This window comes from Mus caroli, unplaced genomic scaffold (assembly GCF_978045245.1).
Source record: "Mus caroli unplaced genomic scaffold, Mus_caroli_1 scaffold_9, whole genome shotgun sequence".
NCBI lineage: Eukaryota > Metazoa > Chordata > Mammalia > Rodentia > Muridae > Mus > Mus caroli.
In genome coordinates, this window is record NW_028227264.1 from 23,537,203 (window position 1) to 23,553,619 (window position 16,417).

At 42.1% G+C, this 16,417-nt stretch overlaps 1 protein-coding gene across 3 annotated transcripts in view; it reads right to left on the reverse strand.

Annotated features, from left to right (window-relative positions):
* The window catches only part of Tmem200a (transmembrane protein 200A), a 95,640-nt gene extending 94,186 nt beyond the window's left edge, over positions 1-1,454 (reverse strand). Inside the window, exons 1-2 of one of the 3 annotated variants that reach the window (XM_085842700.1) lie at positions 1,209-1,454; positions 511-692 (exon numbers count right to left, since the gene is read on the reverse strand). The gene's annotated coding sequence lies outside the window, so the exon portion shown is untranslated. Of the gene's footprint in view, positions 1-510 lie in introns of all 3 variants that reach the window. The other 2 variants (XM_085842701.1, XM_085842699.1) reach the window with 2 other exon arrangements.
* Positions 1,455-16,417: the final 14,963 nt, after the last annotated feature.

The window sequence follows — 16,417 nt, forward strand, 5'->3', positions numbered from 1 at the left end:
GAACAAGCAATTATTGCAAAACAATTAGTGAAGCAAATCTTAGGAGTCCTTTCTTAGGCAGTCTGTGGGGAGGAAAGTCGCGCTGAAGCCTATAGATAATTACCCCTCTTCTTCGTTTTGCTTATGCAGGTAGGATCACACTGAAATACTGATCTAGGAAACCCTGTTCACACTTTTGTCTACCATAAATTAACGCCGTAGACCCTCACAAAGATTGCTGACTCTGGAACCTTAGACAAAGGAGGGTGTAGCTCCAAGACGCCCCGGCGCTCTCAGAAGCTGGCTGCTCACAGGCTGCCCCGCACCACCTCTCCTGTACTCTGGAGACCAAGAAGTCTGGAACTGATGGAGGACTTGGTTCATTCCCCCAAACTTTGGGAGTCATTGTTTCCCCTAACTCTACGGGCTAAAGCGGAGGGGAGGAGAAGGGGTTTCAGAAACCCGGGATACAGCTGCAGGGCTCGCCCACCCACCTCTGCACGCCCCGCAGCACCCTGGTGGTCTCCTCACCTGTCCTGAGCGCCTGGTCTCGGGGCTCCGGTGGCCTCTCCGGGTTCTTCGCTCTCACAACTGTCGTGACAGCGTGCGCCTCCGGGGACCAGCGGGGGAGGCGGCGGGGTCGGGGGCGTCAGGAGGAATCTGGGCAGCTGCGGGCAGCCACGGTCTCACTCCCCATCTCCGTGGGGCTCCGGCTGAGGACGCGGTGCGGTCACCAAGGGAAGATGAGTCAGGCCGGGGTGCGGGCGCCCTGACTCGCGCATCTGGGGGACGCGGCCGCCGCCATCGGACGCGCGCAGCCCCTATCCTTCTAGGGTACGGGTGAGCGAGGCCAGAGCAAAGGATCGCAGCTAAGGCGTCTCCGCCGCCGCCAAGAAAGACAAAAGGAACGCGGGGCTCGAGGGAAAGTTTTGGGCTTGGTTCCTGATGAATTCTAGCCCCCGAAGCCGCCAAGAGGAGGATCGGGGGCGAGGGCGGGACGGGCTTCCCGGAGCGTCGCCAGCAGCCGGGGACCCAGACGGTGCTAATCGCACCGCCGCCCACGACCCGTGGGAACTCCGCCGGCCCAGTCGCCAAGCTGTGCAAGAGCTGCGTGCAGGACCCGCCCTTCCCCCCGGACCCCAACCCAGCTGCCCGGCGCCCTGGCTGCAAAGTTGTACTTCTAGCGCCGGGATGGCGCCCATACAAAACCCATTTGGGGAACAAAGTACCGCTTCCAGGCGCTCTGCTTCATCTGAAGGCCAGCGGGCGGAAGCGGACACACCCACTCGCTTCTCATCACCGTCGGACGCGAGTTCCAGAACGGGAGATCCCTGCCCCTCCTGCCCCAATAAGAACTGGGGATCCCCAGCGGACTCTGTATTTTCTGGAAGAAGGATCCATAGGCCCCTCGGTTCCACGCCCCTCGGATGCTTTCTTATCAGATGCAGCCTGGGAGGGTCGGGGTCCCCCTGGCGGCTGCACGGATGCTGTGCTAACAAAGTCAGACCTGAACCCCCAAGAGATACTGTACTAGCCCTCAGAGGGTTTAAGCCACTGGGAAGTTAGTTCCAGTAGAGCAGACTGGTTGGGAAGGGTTCTGGGCATGGGGTTGTGAGGGGCAGGGGCTAATTGTATCCTAAGATGATGAGTCTGAGACTAAGCTCCAGATATCAAATCCAATGAAGGCTTCAAGTTACCAAAAATTATCAGTGAGAAAAAAAACCATGCCCTGTCCAGAGAATGAAATCATAGTCACGTGCAATTCTAAAAGGGACCAAAGCGCCCACTCTGGCTAAAGATCAAGTCAGTAAATAAAGTTTCGTATTCAAATTACTGCGTTGGAGTGTGCAGTGTACAGCAACCGTAGCTGAGCTATGGTTTTGTAAACCCATGAGTTTCTTGGATTTCTTTTAAACTCATAGGCTAGAGGCAAATATTCTGCTCTGGTGTGTATCTATTTCAATGTGTCAGCTACTGGATTCTATGGGAAAAAAAAAATCTAGACTCAAGAAAATAAGGCAACCCATAGAGGCCAGACAGGTCATTAAGATGACACTGGCAATGGAGAAAGACTGTAAATACGGGCAATAGTGGTTTAAAAAAATCTTGCTTCAGTATGGAGGTTAAATATTTTTTCTGAAATTTCAGGACCAAATGCTTAAAAAAAAAAAGTAGATGGGGTGGGGTAGGAGAGATGACTCACCTTGTAAGCCATCTGTGGTTTTCTTTTCCTTCCACCTTCATGTGGCTAGTTCTCTTGGCCCAAAGCCATTTGATCAGTTCTCTGAGGTTTTCTAGCACATTTGTCAAGGAACCTTATTAATCGTGTGAGCCTAGTAAGGTTCTTCTCGTTGTACAAGAATGCCCTGAATCTTTCTTTCTCCTCAAAGCTCCCAAGAGAACACACTTCCTAGTAAGCCTTCCTGACTTGTAAAGGGATGAGTAATAGGTTCCTCCCATCCTGCTCTTTTAATGTAGCACAGTGTCTAAAATGTTCAGGGAAACATTTAAAATGGCAATCCAGACATCACAGGCATCACATGACCAGGCAGTCTTCAAAGAGAGGCTGATGAGGAAAGACTTCGGGAAAAGATCTAGACTCATTCTTATCACCACTGATCACAATTACCAATCTGAAATTATATTTCAGTTATTCAGTCAAAGAAGAAGGAAGAAGGTGAACTAGATAACATCATCAACATATTTTATTTTTAAAACAATTACTACTAGTCAGAAAAATTCAGTAGTAAATAGCCTTGTAAACTGAGGGTTATCTGCCATTCTATAGTCTAAGAAACCCCCCAAGAAGATATTCATCAGTCCCCCTCTGGCTCTTAGTGCTCCAGGCAAGCTCAGGTAAATTATTTAATCTTTGCTAATGGCCAATATTTTCCATCTGGAAAGAGCCCAGTGAGCATATCATGTCAGTAATGGATTTTGGATTTAGTGGCTTTATATCCACTCTGGTGTAATGGATGGGAAGCAACTATTCCCTATTTGGGGAGTAAAAGCTACTGTGTTTTACACGTAATTATTTTGTGAGTGTGTCGTTTTGAGATGTATACAGTTTCCATTAAAACAAGTCCATCCTAAATGTTACATGAGTACAGAATAAAGAGAAAGCACTGTTCTCTCTAATTGAAGCCTGAAGGACTTTTGAGTATAATTTCTCTTGTTTCTTAAGCAGAAAAAAATACCTAACATTGTTATAAGTTAAAATAACATATGAAATTCTTCTGGCTTGTTATATATTCAGTACATTCGATTGAGCACACACCCACTCACCAAACTTGCTTAATGCTATGGGAATAAAAGGAAAGAGAACTTTCCGTCTGATATAAAGAAGTAATGAGAAAATGTCTCTATGAAGGTCAGCATTTCCCCCAGTACAGTATAAATATACAAGCAAGGAATGATGAGGGGCAAGGAATTTTAATGGATTAAGCAAAGATACTCTGGAATGACAAAGTCTGATACTTGGGATTTTACAATTAAAAATAACATGTATATTGTGAGCCTGTATGTGTACAGGTGTCCGTGGGAGCACAACGAGGAGGCCAGGCTGCAGGAGCTAGACTTACATGTAATTATAAGATGCCCAGCGTGAGTACTAGAAACTGAACTTGAGTCTTCTGGGAAAGCACCAAGTGCTTTTAATCACTGAGCAGTCTCTCCAGTCCTTCAGGGTATTTTTAAGTAGATCAGATATAAGGCTATGAGAAAAACTACTAGACAGTTTGGGTGAAATTAACCCGCTTTTGCCACAAACACAGACTGTATTGTCCTCGGACCTCAGAAGAAGGACCCCAGCATGAACATGAAATCAGAAATGGAAAGGGGATTCCTTGTTAAACTGTGGCCTGAATGACTTTGACCATACTGTGAAACTGTTAGATAGTTTGAAAGCCCCTGCGCTACAGCTCTGGCAGCCCTGTTACATTTCAAAGCAGGGGCCAAGAAAGAGAAAGTCAAATGAGAAAAATGTCCTTTCTGATTTTGTCCTTGAAATAAAAATGTAAACAGAAGAAATGTAAGGGATGGGGGAAAGGCCATGGGAATATGGATCTTAATGGTCCACATACACTCTGTGTCCCCTTGACTCCAAATGGTGCTTCCTCATATTGTTTCACCATGTCTCAGTGACTCTCACTGTTTAGATGATTTGGCAGTGGCAGCAATAGGAGCAGCAGCAGCAGCAGCAGCAGATGTGACTAGTGTGTTCAACAAACATGCAATCAAAAGTGCTACTCCCTCTCAGTGCTACTCCCCTTATGGTGTCAATATCATGCTTGCAGTTAGGTGCTTTATAACTTATAAGTTCAGCATTCGTTCTGTGAAAGATAATAAGCTGATTAGAATCTTTATGTCTGAGGGGTACAAAATTGCTAAGGGGACACATTTTTCTTCATTAGGTTCCAGTTCTTCCCTCTAGATAGATGCGTACTTGTAAACTGGACAACCACCACATGGTCAGCAACAACCCACATAGTTTTACACACAACACACACACACACACACACACACACACATTATGTATGTTGTGATTAGAGTCTGTTTACAGAAAATAGGGAACTGACACAAATAGTGGATAATACAGCATCCTGTGCCTATTGTTATGCTGTCCGTGGTGCTGAAACAGGCCTTGATGGTTGGTGCCTGGCCGCTTGGTGTGATCTGTCCTTGACATCTTTGAATATAGCATACCTGAGATCTTACAATCACAAAGCCCTCTCAAACCACATTTTGCAAGACAGTAATACTCAATAGTTATTGGTTTGGCGTGTGCTTCAGAATTTGGGACACAGCTAATTTGCCTTGCAGCAGACCTGCATATATCATCCTTCATTTCATTCCCTTGCAGAAGAACAAACCAAGCACTGCCATTGTTAGCTACATTACGTTTGGTGGTGGCTATGTGATATTCCATTGAAAGCATTTGTGTTGCATTCATTTTGCATCAAACTTGTACTGGCTGTCCTGAGTATTTTTGGCCTCATCCATAATGTTCTAATAGTTGTCGTAAGTTTTTGTCACCTGATTTTGAGAATTTATAGCAGTTTTAGATCTCTCAGTCTTCCTTGTACCAGATGTTCAACGAATCTCTTAGTCACATGTGAACACCACCTCCTGAATAGAGGTAGGACAGTGTGTGTGTGTGTGTGTGTGTGTGTGTGTGTGTGTGTGTAACTGTGGTAACGAGGATGCTCCTGAGTCAGGTGAAAAGTGGAACACAGAGAGTTGCTACTGAAACTAAGCAAAATGTACTTTTCCGTGATAGGCCACTTCAGCTCAATACTGGGTTTGAACAATCCAGTATTTTAAAACCCACTAGATGACTATATGATTGCTCAGTTAACTACTATCTATGATTTACTTAGAGATGACCTTAGGAAAATTTCCAAGATTTTTATACTTAACTTATATTAAAACAACTTTGTGTAAGTTTTAAAAAGCCTAACCTTAGTAATATGGATTAATCTGAAAGCCTACTTCCTGTGATCTGGCTTTCATAGTACCAAAGAGTAATATGTAGTCTGCCAAGAGAAGGAAGTAATCAATAGTTTTATCTGGTTTCAATGAGCTATAACAATGACCATAATAGAAAGATAGTCCTAAAGGTACAATAGTGGTACTCATATCTTGGCAGTAACCAACAGCTTTCCAATTGCACTTAAGGACCACTCAATAGGAGTGGAATTTTGCCTTGTACTAAAAAAAAAACCTAGCTAACTACCTGCAGCTAGTGAGGTCACATACCTTAGAAGAGAATTCACAACTGTCTCTACTAAAACAGCGTGGTTCCCAACTGAATTATAAAAGTTATCCTCTACACACAAATAATTGTAACTCTCAGCCCTTGTCAAAGAAGCTTTTCTTTACAGTGAATAGAAAGCAATGAAAAAAACACAGCAGGTCATACTGTATTCAGCCCATTGGATACATGTGGACCACATGGAGCTCAACTTCACTGGTTACATCTACAGCACAACTCCTGCACCTAAGGCCCAGGTAACATTTGGAGATGGGGAAGAAAGATTCTAAGATTCACAGGACCAGGAAGTCAGCCATGATACTGTGTCTCCTAGAAATGGAAGGAACACTTCATCCATGAGTCCTCAATAATATATAAGACCTGACGTAATAAATAAGACCTGGAAGATGGTAATATTAATCGATGTGCTAATGTGGAAAGTGGAAATGTTACAGTTTTTCACTCCCAATGAACTGTAAGCAACCAATGACTGTTGATAGAGAATTCTCTTCAAGAGATGATTCCCCTAATTTGTTATCCAATACAAACTGGTCTGCCCTGGAATCATATGTACACACACCATATTATATAGATGCAGCAGGTTACATTTATATGTTTATGGATTTATGTTTATGTAGCAATAATAATTTTAAAATATCATAAATTTGAGAGAGAGTGAGGAGGGACATAGGGGTTATAAGGTCGGGATATGGGCGTTGGAAGGAGAATAGGGGGAAGTGATGTGATTATATGTTAATTTTAAAAGTTTTAATTGCAGTAATATGAGTCAGTTGGGGGAAACACAGTGGTATGTGCTAAGGCATAGAATCTTAAAGAATAAGGAGAGTCAGGCGATGCTTAAAAAGGAGCATGTGATCTTTAAAAGGGCATTGTGCAAGCAATTTTGTTGTGTGATCATTACTAAGGGCCCTTAAACAAATCTGTATGGCCTAGCTGAGAGCACACAGCTATGATATGTGAGCTCACCTGTTCTTCCTAGGCTACCTGCCTCTATAGAAATTCTGCTGTACTTCAGACTCTAGACCATTACAAATCAGCAGTGAACACTTGTGCACCTAAACCTATATAAACATAGGAAAAACACACTAAATGTACAGCCCAAGAGGTATTGATGACTCTTTTCTAGGGCACTAAACATGAGTGCATTTTTAGAGCAGAGCAGCTTTTGGTAAATCATCCCCTCAGCAAAACATAGGTGAAGATGTAAGGCTGAATGGATGTCGTAGCTGCTGTCAGCACACACCCAGACAATACTGAATTCATGAGCAGAAGTTCTTTTATTAGCACATGAACAGTAACTTATGGCGTAACTTCTCCATAAAATTGCCATTTCTAACGTTTGGGCTCCTTTGTAACAGCTTGAAATATAGGAGCACTGTGGAGGTGATGAAAATGTCTCCCTCAGGCCTTCACTCATGCCAGTTTTAAAAGTTTTTTATTTTCACTTTTGAACTGGTTGGCTAAAATCCAAGACATCTATAGATTGCCTAGGCTTCCAAGTGCCTAAGGATCCCATGGCTGTCTTCCATCCCCACAGCCTGTCTCACTGGAAAGACTTCAGGAGCAACCATCACACACGGTGCATCTACACCCCTTATCCCTCCTGCAGGGCCTGCCCAAGGCTCTCCATGAAGAAGTGGCACTTCCACTATGTATTCTAATATTAGTTTTCAGCCTTCACTGCAAGCACTTTTACTCTGACAGTTCATATTGAGACCCCAGACATAGTCCGGCTTTTAAAAGAACTTGTCGCATCCCATACAAGCTTCTGCTAGGCCTTTGTGCATTTTCTTGGTGGATTCTCCATTGGCCTGCAGTCCCTTCTTTTGGTCTGTCCTTCAGCTATGGGATCACTAGAGGGATAGGAATTTTCAGTCATGTTATAAACCTATGGGGTACTATCACACCTGGAGTAAGTCACTGACTGACACATTGCTGTGCAGAGAGCAATATTTTTGTGTAGAGTTTCCAGCACTGGTATTCAATGAACATAGAAGTGAATTTCCTCCTCAATCTGTGCACATCTGTTAAATAGACCTGAAGAATGAGCTGGGGTAGAGCTGCCTGGCACGATGAAGATCCTGGGTTTGATATCTAGCACTGGAGAAGAGAGGAAGGAAGGAAGGAAGGAAGGAAGGAAGGAAGGAAGGAAGGAAGGAAGGAAGGAAGGAAGGAAGGAAGGACGGAGAGAGGGAAGGAAGGAAGGAAGGAAGGAAGGAAAGGGAAGGGAAGGGAAGGGAAGGGAAGGGAAGGGAAGGGAAGGGAAGGGAAGGGAAGGGAAGGGAAGGGAAGGGAAGGGAAGGGAAGGGAAGGGAAGGGAAGGGAAGGGAAGGGAAGGAAAGGGAAGGGAAGGGCACAGAAATGAATGAGGCAAGGAAGGAGAAGGAGAAATGGGATGGAGAGAGGAAAAGAGAGCTTGTTCATTGGGCTATTCTCACCCAAAGTTTCATTTTGTGTTTTCATAAATGCTCATCCATTTAGAAGCAAAAAGCTTAGATACAAACATACAAAACTATGGATTTCAGTATTGACTCTATTAACAAAAATACCATACTAAACTTATAATGGGCAGGTATCAAAGGAGAAAACTTAATGGAAAAAAGTTATAGACCATCTTAAATGGTGTGACTCCATCTTTTTAAGTACATGCATGTATGCGTGCATGTGTGTGTGTGTGTGTGTGTGTGTGTGTGTGTGTGTGTGTGTGTGTATGTAAGGCACATCAAGAAACATAAAACTATCAAAGGAGTCTATGATCAGGAAATAAAATTCAAGGGTAGGGAGATTCTTCTGTGTGTGTTCATGTGTGGGAGATGTGAGGGTGCACATATGTGTGCAATGGGTGTCAGAGGACAACTTCAAGTGTCATTCTTCCAGAATGTCATTCTTCCAGAGCACCCACCTTGTGTTTTGAGACAGGGTTTCTCCCTGTATGAGCCTTATCCATTAGGCTAGGCTGGCCAGCTACTGAGCTCCAGGGACCTGCTTATATCTGCTTCCCTGAGTTGGGTAACTAGTCTGCCCCTCATATTTTTTGATATGGAATCTGAGGATTAAACTCAGTCTCTTTTACTTGCATAAAAGCATTTTGCTGACTGAGTTATCACCTCAGTTTCTAACTTTTATTTCACATATTTTTCTGACCAGTTTTATACTGACATTCAATTACTTTTATAATTAACATTTAAAAGTAACAACCAGCATGAGTCTTCTTTCTCCTTTCAACAATGCATCAAATGGGATGGGTTTTAGTAATAAATGGTGAGTTTGAAATGTTTACCTCCAAGCTAGGCATTGCAGTCATGCCTGTTATTTTAGCACTTGAGCAGCAGAGCCAGGGGGATTGCTATGAGTTCAATGCCAGTCTAAGCTGGTTGAAGAAATCTGGCCTTTGAGAAATTAAGCAGCACTCAGAATTGGAGAATGGGAGTTCATTATGGCTACGGACAATAGGGGTTCATTGTGGCTACAGACCTATGCAAACACAGGGTCTGAAAAGCTGTACTCAGACCTATGGTTTCTAATACTGTCCGGAGGGTGTCTCTTTCACCTTCTCTGTTATTTTGTGGGTTTGAATTTTAGCCTATGAAACCAAAGACCATACAGAGGAAATTTCTGTAGTGAGCATAGCCTATTTAGAGAAGTGGAACAGATAAGGTTAGAATGGCCACTTTACAAATATCGGTGAAAATAAAAAGAGCATTTTTAGCAAAAACAAGAAGAAAGTTGGCTTACAGAAGCAGAGCTCAGCACATGACTCTTGGCTACACAGATGCAGCAAAAACTGTAGCTAAATCTAATTCTCCTCATCTGGCTTCATAGAGAATTCCAGACCAGTATGGTTTGCATGGTGAGAACCTGTCTCAAACCCAAACAGAAATGAAATCGGAAGCTTACTTCTAAATTTTCAGAACACTTTACAAGTCTGCTGTGAATGTACAAGTGCAATCTCTAAAACCACCTTTCACCTATGATTCATCAAGTAAAAGAGAAAATTGAATTCTTGCTGAGATATGTAGGATGAATTGAAGCCTTCCTGAAATTCTCTAATTTCTAAATGTGAATGTCTTTTAAAGAATTTTCTGGAAAAATGCTAATAACTGACAGTTTCCTTGTTTCCTTTCCCTATCCTTGTCTGAAAACATTTTTTTCCTCATATTATATATCCTGATTATGGGCTTCCCTTCCTTGCTCCTCCGAGATTATCCTAATCTCCTTCCCATCTGTCCCCACCCCATTCCTGACTCTCACTGGAAAACAAACAGGCTTCTAAGGTATGATAGTAAGATATGTTATACTATAATACATTATAGTATTATAATAAATATTGGAATACGACAAAACAAACAGAAGAACAGAGCCCAGAAAAGCCACAAGAAACAGACAGATAGAAACCCATGAACACTCATGAATGACATAAAACAATAAGTTGGAAGCCAAAATAAATACAAAAGGACCCATGCAAAGGGATACATGCTGCCTCAGTCTGTGTGAGTTCATGCGAGCATTGATCCATCCTATCTAGAGAGCCTCCACCCACTCTGGCTTTTACACTCTTTCTGCCTCCTTTTCCACAGGGTTCCCTGAGGCTGAGGAGAGATTTGGTGGAGACATCCCTTTTATGGCTGAGTATTCAAAGGTCTCTTACTCTCTGCATAATGCCTGGCTGTGAGTCCCCATGCTTGTTCTCATCTGCTGCAGGAGGATGCTTCATTGATGATGGCTGAACATGACACTGACCTATCAGTGTAGCCAAATGTTATTAAGAGTCATTTTATTGCTACATTTTTTAGTAGAACAGTATTTTGTTTTACCTTAGGTCCTTGGGACATGTAGTCTCAGGATCTTGATCACCCAAGTGGTGACAGGTATGGGTTACATCTTGTGAAATGAGGCTTAGGTCAAATCACACATTCGTTGGTTACTCCCACAAACTTTGTGCCACCACTGCACTAGCAGATCTCGTAGGCAGGGCACCACTGTAGATCATAGGTCTTGTAACTTGGTTGGTGATTACATGTTTCCTCTGCTAGCATGCAGAGTACTTTCCTGTACCAAAAAATGCTAGAACATGGCTGTGAAGACTCTATGTACGCACCAGCTCGAATTCTCAATTTTCAGTGAGCTGTGTAGGTGTTTTTTCTGTAACAGGACCTCACTGTCAGTTTGTGGAGAGCAACAGCCTGGGTCACTTGGGGTTATCCATGGGACTGCTTTGGATAATGCCTCAATTAAACATAACTCATTCCTGGAATTGGAAGCATCATTTAGCGACAGATGGTGAATGGGAATTCTGTCTCACTCATTTGGCTATTTTGTTTAAATTGCTTTCATATATGTATTTGCTTTAGGAAGCTTCAAGTGTATTATATTTCAATACTACCCCCTCAAATAACCCTTAATCTTAACTGTCCCCCCATTCTCTCCTTTATCCTCTCTTTCCCTCTCTCTGCTCCCCACTTGATTCTCCTGTTCCAATTGCCCACCCTAGGCAGACCTCCCTTTCCTAGGGAGATCTGTCCCCCAACCCCTTGTCACTTACTCTATATCTAGCCTCTGTGTTTCAACAGGTTGTAGCTTGACTATCATTGACTGAAGAGCAAATATACACATATAAAAGAATACATACCATATTTGTCTTTCTAGGTCTGGGTTACCTCACTCAGGATGATTTTTTTTTATTCATTTACTTGTGAATTTCAAATTTTCATTTTAAATTCCATTCTATAAACACACAACATTTTCTTAATCCATTCATCAGTTGAGGGACATCTTAATTGTTCCAAATTTCAGGCGGCAATTGATCAATAGAGCAGCAACGAGCATGGTTGAGAAACTATCTTTGTGATAAGATGACGCGTCTTTGGGTATATGTCCCACAGTGATATAGCTGAATTTTCAGGTAGACGGGTTGCTATCTTCCTGAGGAACCACCACAGTGATGTCCATAGTGGCTGTACAAATTTGCACTCCCACCAGCAATGGATGAGTGTTCTCCTTACTCCACGTCCTCGCCAGCATAAGCCATTATGTTATTAAGTTATTAGCCATTCTGACAGATATAAGATGAAAACCCAAAGTAGTTTTGATTTGCATTCCCCTGATGCCTAAGGATGTTGGTCATTTCTTTAAGTGTTTCTCAGCCATTTGAGTTTCCTCTTTTGAGAATTCTCTGTTTAGATCTTTATCCCATTTTTAAATTGGGTTTTCTACTTGGTATCTATTTGGTGTTTTTAGTTCTTTTGTATATTGACATTAGACCCTTATCAGATGTATTGTTGCTAAAAACCCTTTCCCCGTTCTGTAGGTTGCTGCTTTGTCTGAACAATGGGGGTTTTGGGTTCTTTTGTTTGTTTGTTTGCTTTTGTTTTTGTTTTTTACCATACAGAACCTTCTGAATTTCATGAAATCTTATTTATTAATTTTTTATCTTAGTGTCTGTGCTAACAGTGGTATGTGTAGAAAGTCTTTTCCTGTGCCAACGAGTTAAAGATGATTACCCACTTTCTAGTTAGTCAAGTTCAATGTATCTTGTTTTATTTTGAGGTCTTTGATCTGTTTAGAGTTGAGTTTGTGCAGGTCACAAGTTTAGATCTATTTGGATTTTTCTGCATGTACATATCCAGTTTGGCCAAATGCCCTTTTGATGATGCTGGCATTCTTCCAGTGTCTTTCTGGCTTCTTTATAAAAAAATCAGATGTCCATAGGATTTATTCCATTGATCAACATGTCTGTTTTTCGTTCCAGTACCATGCAGGTTTTATTACTATAGTTGTGTAGTATAACTTGAAATTGGGGATAGAGAGATCTCCAACAGCTCTTTTATTTAGAACTGTTAGGGCTATCTGAAATTGTTTGTTTCTCTATAAAGCTGAAAGCCATCCTTTCAAGATCTGTGCAGGATTATTTTGGGATTTTGATAGAGATTACATGGAATCTGTATATTGTTCTTGGTAGAATGTCCATTTTTTTGTTATATTAATCCTGCTGATCAAGGAGCATAGGAAATCTTTCCATTTTCTGATATCTTCTTCAATTTATTTCTATGGTGTCTGTCTTAGTCAAGGTTTCTATTCCTGCACAAACATTATGACCAAGAAGCAAGTTGGGGAGGAAAGGGTTTATTTGGCTCACATTTCCATGTTGCTGTACATCACTGAAGGAAGTCAGGACTGGAACTCAGGCAGGTCAGGAAGCAGGAGCTGATGCAGAGGCCATGGAGGGATGTTCCTTACTGGCTTGCTTCCCCTGGCTGGCTCAGTCTGCTCTCTTATAGAACCCAAAACTACTAGCCCAGAGATAGCACCACCCACAAGGGGCCTTTCTCCCTTGATCGCTAATTGAGAAACTGCCTTACAGTTGGATCTCATGGAGGCATTTCCTCAACTGAAGCTCCTTTCTCTGTGATAACGCCAGCTGTGTCAAGTTGACACAAAATTAGCCAGTACAGTGTCTTAAAAGTTTTTATCATACAAGTCTTTCACTTGTTCAGTTAGAGTTACCACAATATATTTTTATATTATTTGTGGCTATTATAAAAGGTGTTTATATATATGAGGATTTCTGAATTTTGTGTCTTAATTTTATATCCAGGTACTTTGCTGAAAGCGTCGGTCAGCTGTAGGAGTTTCCTGTTGGGATATTTAGTGTCTCTTATGTTTCCTGTCATACTATCTGTAAATAGAGATGCTTTGACATCATCCTTCCCAATTTTTAATCCCTTTTACCTCCTTTTCTTGTCCTATAGCTCTAAGACTTCAAGTATTTCTCTTAATTTCTGTCTTGAACTAGTTTTCATTCAGAAAAGAGTTGTTCAGACTCCATGAGTTTATAATTTGTCTTTTGTTTCTGTTGCTAATATCTAGCTTCAATCTGTGGTGGTCAGACAGGATATAGGGTTTTATTTCTATTTTCCTGAATCTATTGAGGCTTTCTTTGTTTCCGAGTATGTGTTCAGTTTTGGAGAACGTTCCATGACCTGCTGAGAAGATATACTCTTTTGTGTTTGGGTGAAATGTTCTGCTAATATCTGTTAGCTCCATTTGGTTCACAAAATCAGTAAGCTCTCACATTTCTTTGTTTAGTTTTTGTCTAGATGACCTATTTATTGGTAAGAATGTTTTATTGAAATATCTCACTATAGTGTGTGAGGGTCAATATGTGATTTAAGTGGTAGTAGTATTTTGGTTTTATGAAATTGTTGTTCCTCTGTTTGATTCAGGTATATTAAGAATTACAACATTCTCCTGGTGGATTTTTCCTTTGATAGTGACCTTCCCTATCTCTTCTGATTCGTTTTGGTTTGAAGTCTCTTTTGTCAGATATTAAAATGGGTATACCAGCTTGCTTCTTAGGTTCATTTGCTTGGAATGTCTTTCCCCATTCTTTTACCCTGTGGTGATGTTCATCTTTGATGTTAACATGTATTTCTTGAAAGCAGTATGGATGGCTCTTGTTTTTCACCCATTTTTGTTAGTCTGTGCATTTTTATTAGGAAATTGAGACTGTTTATCTTGAGGAATTTCAATGAACAGTGTTTTTCAGTTCCTGTTATCTTGTTGTTGTGGAGTGTGTGTTTGTACATCTTCGTGTGTGTGCTCACTCTTCCCAATTTTTGGTTTACTAGTCTCACATTATTTGTTCCTTGTGTTTTCTTGGGTGTAGTCAACATCATTGGACTCATGTTTTCCTGCTATGGCCTTCATTAGGGCTGAGTTTGTTGTTAAATTTTGGGTTAATTGAGAAATATCTTATTTTCTTCACCCTTTGTGGCAGAAAGTTTTGCTGGGTATAGCAGTCTGAGCTGGAATCTGTGGGCTCTTAAGAGTCTGTGGAACATCTGTCTAGGCCTTCTTGCTTTTAAAGTCTCCACTGAGAAGTCAGGTGTTATTCTAATAGCCTGCCTTTCTATGTTACTTAGTCTTTTTCCCTTGCAGCTTTTAATAATCTTTGTTCTTTTGTATAGAAGGAAATTCTTTTTTGTTCCACTGTATCTATTTGTTGTTCTGTATGCTTCTTGTACCTTGATAAGCATTGGGGGGGGGGGGGGTTGTTTTTGGTTTTGTTTTTTTCCAGACAGGGTTTCTCTAAAACCTGTCCTGGAACTCACTCTGTAGACCAGGCTAGAATCGAACTCAGAAATTTGCCTGTCTCTGCCTCCCAAGTGCTGGGATTAAAGGCGTGTGCCACCACTGCCCGGCTTTTTTTTCTTAAGGTTAGAAAATTTTTCTTCTGCAATTTTGTGAAAATATTTTCTGAAACTTTGACCTGGATTTCTTTTTCTTCTATTATTTTTAGATTTGGTCATTTTATAGGGTCCCAGATTCCCTCTATGTTTTGTGCCTAGATTTTTTTAGATTTAACACTTTTCTTCAACAAAGGTATGCACTTCTTCTATAGTGTCTTCTGTGCTGGAGATTCTCTTTTCCACCTCTTAGTATTCTGTTGGTGAGGCTTGCCAAGGCCTCTGCCACCATCTGTGGGAAAACCAGAAACAATAGCCTGTGACAATAGCACTTTGTTTTGTTGTTCAGCATTTCATGTGTTCTGCTGCTAGGTTCTAGGTCACTCACCTCTGCCTTTCACTGCTCAGACCTGAAAGGTGAATGCTTATATAATAAAACATCTGTAAGTGATAACTACTGTGAAGTAAAGTACAGTTGGATAGTGGGCTAGACAATGAATGACCTTGGGGTGAAGGGTAATATTAAAGCCAGACTGTAGATGGAATAAGGCAGGATTCAGCAAACATCTGCAGCAGGACAGCTCAGGAGTGGTAAATGCATGAGGCAGGTCTTCTTAGACCTGTGAAGGTGACACTACATGCACTCTTCACTTGCAGTAAATCATTGTATTCCTTTCATAGCCAGATACCACAGATAGCATGTGGTAGCTTCCCACTGCAGTGACAAACTCCCTCAAGAAGGGAAATATTTTTATGTACAGTTTCTTGGATCTCAGTCCTTGTCTATTGGACCTATGGTGGTGTGGCACAGCATGGAAAGAACTTGTTGCAGAGATGACTGGGATCAATTAGAGGGTCAGTCTAGCTGAGCCAATGAGAGGGTGTCCATTGTCATCATAGTGAGAGGTGAATGGAGAACTTAGATAGGTAAATGACTCCATTTATCTATGGGGAGAGGAGAGGAGGGAGGGGAAATGAGGGGAAGGGAAGGGAGGAGAGAGAAAAGAAGGGAAAATGATAAAAAAAAAGGATTAAAGGAGGGGGAGGGGAGAGGAGGAGAGGTAAGGAAGAAAAACAAAGCAAAGAAAACTAGAGTTTTTCCAGAGAGTCTATAGAAGACAAAACATAACAGACAATCAGTGCTTCAGGACGGAGAAGACACAATTGGGCTTTAATAGACATAAATCATTGAGCTCGAGTAGGGCCACAGGCCTCATCCAGCCAGATCAGCACCAGGGTAGCGGGAGCGCAGGGTTGCCTGACACCCGCCAGCTACCCACGACCCCCGCCGCAGGATTTTGGGACTGCTGGTGAGTGGAACACAGCTTCAGCTCCAATCCAATTGCGCGGGACCTGAGACTGCATTAGTTAGGAAAGCAGAAACCAGCCTGAGTAGGGCCACAGGCCTCATCCGGCCGGATCAGCGCCGGGGTAGCAGGAGCGCAGGGTTGCCTGACACCCGCCAGCTACCCACGACCCC